General features: G+C 39.4%; 1 long non-coding RNA gene across 1 annotated transcript; it reads left to right on the top strand.

The window, feature by feature from the left end:
* Positions 1 to 1,966: 1,966 nt before the first annotated feature.
* On the top strand, positions 1,967 to 3,044 carry LOC120441053. Its single transcript, XR_005613749.1, has 3 exons — positions 1,967 to 2,076; positions 2,472 to 2,665; positions 2,754 to 3,044. It is a non-coding gene; the product is annotated as an uncharacterized LOC120441053 (long non-coding RNA).
* The last annotated feature ends 2,697 nt before the right edge of the window (positions 3,045 to 5,741 follow it).

The following is a 5,741-nucleotide window of genomic DNA, read 5'->3' as shown; positions in this document are numbered from 1 at the left end:
GATTTGGTGTGTGGTAGTAACAGGTAAATGAACATTTTTTTTATATTATTTGAATATATATGAGTGCTTGTGTATAAATACACAAACAATACACATATGCTTTCAATTGTGTAATTTAAGTGATCTAGGTAGCTCTGTTTTGGAAGTTCAGTTAACGCTAGAAATGTGTTTTGGAGTTTGTACGTGCTTTGGAGTTTGTATGTGCTTTGGAATTTGTACGTGCTTTTTGGAGTTTGTACGTGCTTTGTCTCTAGGGGCCACCGCATATATTTATATATCATATACCCATAACATATATATAACTAAAACCACTTTTTTTTTTTTACATTAGTAATTCCTTTTGTGCATAATTTTATATTATTGTTAATAATAAATTAATTAAAGCAACAAAACAACCTGAAGAGCCGGTTGGGAGCCAAAAGAGCCGGCTCTTAAATCCCATCACTACTTACAATATAAAGCGCCTTGAGGCGACTGTTGTTGTGATTTGGCGTTGTATAAATAAAAATTGAATTGAATACCAGAACGAGTGGTCATTGAAAAATGCATTCAGGTCTACATTTGATGAAAGTGAAGTACAAGCACCTGGAACACGTGGACAACAGACTTTTAACTTTGATTCTTTGTCTTCCAGGTCCTGCTTTAGAGTCACTCTTCATGGTCATGACATTAAGATATAATGATTACTATTGCCTGAGTATCTTTTAAATATTCAAACTGTATAAGAAGCTTTTTTTTATACACTTTTCCAAGCACAAGCACTTTATTAAGTACTCAACCACAAGACAAAAAAACACAAATTATTCCCAGAATGAGACTGAAAATTCAACACATTCCCGGATTATCATTAATAGGCTCACGATCTAAGTCACAGACCATGACATGATGTCTTACAGCCATACAGGCAAAGTATTCATGAAGTAGAAGTGGAAACACATCTATCCAATTAAGCTGTTTAAATTGAGCTACAGATAAGCTAAATGGAATGTTATAAGAATGGTTTTTAAAGAAAAGAAGAAAAAATAGTTTAAACTGCTAGTGAAACAATGACACAGACAAGCCCTGCACAATTCCTAACAAAGCTACTTATTATACCAGACTCTCAGTAATTGTCAGTGTTGGGGAGTAACGGAATACATGTACCGCCGTTACGTATTTAAAATACAAAATATGAGTAACTGTATTCCGTTACAGTTACCGTTTAAAAAGGTGGTATTTAGAATACAGTTACTTTGTTGAAATAAATGGATTACATTGCGGTACTTTACTGTTGTGGCGGGTCAGGACTGTTTGGGTTTTGTTTGACAGCTATGTTCTGTTGTTCCAGCGGCGTTGCTGCGTTACGGTTGCCATGGTTACAGGGCAACGCTAGACTGTGTGTTTCCTGGGTGAGAGAGCGCCTTTTTGTTTTTGTTGTTGTGCTAAGCTAATGGACTACTTGCACAATCACTTCCGCGTTCTATGTAGTCCTGCCCCAGTGCTTCCGGTAGGGTTAAACCATGGTGACGTTCTACACTCGCTGCCTACAAGAGCTCCCAAAATTGAACATCACTGATGTTCATCGGATTTGCAGATTGACGACTACCCCAGCCAGCAAATTAGATAAAGGATTTAAGTTATATGCTGCATCATATATACACAACTACGAAGGTAAGAAAACATAAATTAACCGACAAAGAAACGTTAGCTAACGTCAAATGCAAACACTACGTTACTCCGCTATGTCCTTCATTTGATGTCAGTTCTCTACATTACATGTTTTCTTAAACGGTGTTTTATGTCGTCCGAACCTATAGTTGAGGTTTTCTTAACTAATGTCGCTTTTGTTGTTAGACACTGTTATAATAGCGTTAGGTAGTTGGCTAACTAAGGAGGTAGTTAACTACGTAATGCTACTCTTGCTAAGTGTAAAGCATATATGTTTAAGACGTGCTGACATGAGTAATACAGAAATAATGCTAATGGTACTTGTATCTTTATTCAGTGTCCGATAAAGACAGGTTGTCAGGGGAGGTCGGTGTGAGAGCCCTGTGCTACAGGTCAATGAGGAAGAGTGAGGCACCACACAGACTAAGTGTAGGCAGGAAGCTGTGTAAAGTTGTTAATCCCTGTTCAGTGGGGTTCAGTTCATTTAAGCATTAGTTAAGTGCATTCCTAAAGGCTCATCAACTTGAATGTTTTCCTTGTCTCCCTGCTTTATCACTCCTAATTTGACTAGTCAGATAGTTTAATCAACGTGTGTTTGGGTGATCAGAAACATTTGACACCAAGTTAATACTGCAAATATACACAATCGAAGTTATTACAGTTATCAAGGATAGTTAAGTTGTTTTAATAGGGAGAGAAGGAAACACTAAGCATTTAGGAGGGTAAGCCTGTAGGGGTCAATAACCATAACACTGAACTATGTTCCTGTTCGGCTCTTCCATGAAGATGATGTTACATTTTTAATTTTCGTTCTTTCTTCGTAGATTAAGCTTCTGGATTCATCGCCGGTGGTACTGACACATAGCCAGTGCTCCTGTGTGGCAGGCGCTGTTATGTGCAATCACACAGTGGCATTGCTCTTCCAAACAGCACACTACTCACAACTCAGAGTGCCGGTTGTCCCCCTGTGCATAGCTGCACAGAATCTGAACAGCAATGGCACAAGCCACGGACAGTGGTAATTTAAATGAGGTTAAAGTTTTTGAATTAGTCCATGTTTACATATGAACAGCAACACCATCCATAGTAAATGTGTCTTCTGTTAGGGTGTGAAGCCAGGACCCATCAACTCCATGATCTTCACTAAGCCGGTACCAAATAGGATGGCCCAGACTGGAGTACGGTAATTAGATTTGTAAAATTTGGTTTCCTGTGTTACAAATGCATGTTGCTATTTGTTCATACATACATGTGTCAGAATAGGTATTAATTTACATACAACATTACACTTTCTGAAGACGGCTAACTCAGTCATGTACATATACATCCCAGTCTCTAACTTATGCACCACTGTTTTACACCTTTTAGTTTTTAGTTTAGTTGTTGTTCAGTATAATAACCTTCTTCCTTACATTATTGTCATTGATGTTTTCTTTAGGAGTGGTTTCTACAGAGGCATGGTGGGTCCGTTGCCAGATCCCTGCTTGTTCAGAATAACGGAGGCATATGCAAAATTTAATACTGAGGACAGGCCACTTGTGACCACAATGAACATGAGACCTGACAAGCCCCTTGTGGAAAGTGCTTTTGGGCTGGTGCAGGAGGGCAGTGTTCTGTCATATCAGCAGCCAGTTTTGACAACCTGGTACATCACACTACACCGTGATGCACCACCAACACCGCACTTGCCTCTGGAGGGGTATGACATCTTGCCATCAGATTGTTTGTTTGTGTGCTCAGAAGAAGAGCTTCTGCATCTGAAAAGCTTGTCTGTAACTCTGGAAATGGCTCACAAAATAGAGGAAGCTACACGTGAGCAAAGCTCTTCGTCTGAGTGGCATCAGCTCCACAGGCCCAGAGTGACTGCCTCTAGGTTTCGGGAGGTGTGTCACGTCAGAGGCCAGAGCTCGGCAGAGTCACTAGCAGAGCGTATATTGAAGGGAACAAGGCAGACAGCAGACATGAGGAGAGGAACTGAGATGGAGCCTGCAATAGCAGCAGAGTATAGTAGGCTAATGAATGTTAACTACTCACCCTGTGGTCTGGTCATTCACCCCATTGCCCCCTGGCTTGCTGCATCTCCTGATGGTGTTGTTTTTGACCCCAATGAATACCCCCAGTTTGGCCTTGTCGAATTCAAATGTCCCAATGTACAAAACTTTATTGACTGCAAATGGAATGTGGTACCCCTTAACTAAAAAAGAGCCACGCATATTACTGGCAAGTGCAAGGACAACTGCTCATCAGTGGGATGCAGTGGTGTGACTTCGTTGTGTGGGCACAAGAGGACTACCTAGTACAAAGAATATACATGGATACAGATGTGCACAATGCAATCAGAGAAAAGGCTGACTACTTCTTTTTTTACATATATATGCCAAAATACCTGTGTTTGGAAAAATGAACAGTGAAAACATAGCAAAAAGGAAAACAGATCCTTCAGGCTGGCTGGAACAAAATAACTGATGTTTTATTTGCAAAGTATTTCATGAATTTTTTTGTTGTTACATGTTACTTTTATGTGAAATCAATAAACTGTTATTTAAGCAATGGCATCAACTTCATTTTTTAAAAACATTGAATTTGTGCAGAACTTATTTACATGGTAAGTATTTAAAAATCCATGCCTAGCATACTGACATACATTTAGACAATAGCACAACTGAATGAAGAAAATGACAAATGGTATTTTGGATGTTACAAAAGCACAATGTCACTTGTGATTTTAAAACGATTTAGTGATTTACTTTATAATTTTGATAAACAATTTTGTTGAATATGAATAGTAATACAGTATTATAATTAAACAGTATTATTAACATTCAACATTTGCAATGAATTAGAATTATCAATAACTGGAACTCAACTATCAGCACTCAAGTACCAGTTCTGTAATCAAGTTTTGTCAAGGAAGAAATGCAACTGTAGTGGCCTCAGCTGCAGGTCATTTTCCATAAGTTGTACTGGCACTGGTGTCTTGGGAAAAGTCCATCTTGTCTCACTTAACCCATTTTTTAACTAATGCTGTGTTCTGGTAATTTGACAGCATACGTGCTACTGCAAACAGTTGGTTGATATTGTAAACATGTGACATGGTAATGATGCTATCAAAAAGTTTGTTCTGGTTTATCCTCCTAATGACTCGCTCCACATGTACCCTGAGTCTGGCTATGGCCTGCGTCTCCTTAACCTGGTATGCTGGCATCTGCTTCTGCTTAGATAGAAAAGGTGGGCAGTACACTTTGCATTTACAACAATCGGTGATTAGGAAGCCCTTATCTACCATCACTGCCATGTCTTCAGTCAACTTCTCAGCAATGCCTGATTGTTTCAATAGTTCCTTGTCACTAACCGAACCAGCATACAGATTAGAGATAAATGTCACTGGACCATGTGGAGCTATGCCAACCAGGGCTTTCATCGTACAGTGGGATTTGTACGAAGAGTACATTTCACTTTGGAGAAGTGGTGAGGATGGTATCTGACACCTCAGCTCTGTACAGTCAAGGATCATCTGGGTGTCTGAGAAATCTTTGAATTCCTCAGGGAGGTAAGCTTGCACTTCTTCACGTGTAAGCCAGATGCATTGAGACCCCAGTGCAGTGGCAAGAAAATTTGCCCATGTTGCAATAATGCGGCTCACTGTGGACTGGTGTATGTTAAATCGGTGTGCCAAGTCCCTCTCCTTCAAACCAACTGACAGGAAAACCAGGAAAAGAAAGAACTCGTCAATTGGCTGCAGCAGCTGCCTCTGGAAGGTGAAAACAAAAGGGAAAATGTTACTCCTTAAGCTATGAAATAGTAAAATTATGCTTTTCTTGGCTAAATGTTTTGTAATGGTTATGCATACCATACTGTACCATGGGGTAAACAATGAGGTGCTGTAGTACACAGGTGTATGTATGTAAAAGATGCTGAGTCATTTAGCATATATACACCTGTGTATGTATGCTATTGTACATAATGTAATGTAATTGTACATAAATACATTAACATTACACCTCTAGTTCTAACTACCAACAAACCCATAACCTACCGTTGATGTGCATGCAGGTGTCAACACTTCTTTGTTCCTATTGGCAGCTGACTTGGCT

Source organism: Oreochromis aureus, linkage group 2 (assembly GCF_013358895.1).
Source record: "Oreochromis aureus strain Israel breed Guangdong linkage group 2, ZZ_aureus, whole genome shotgun sequence".
Lineage (NCBI taxonomy): Eukaryota > Metazoa > Chordata > Actinopteri > Cichliformes > Cichlidae > Oreochromis > Oreochromis aureus.
The sequence above is the reverse complement of the archived record's forward strand: the minus strand, read 5'-3'. Positions and strand labels throughout refer to the sequence as shown.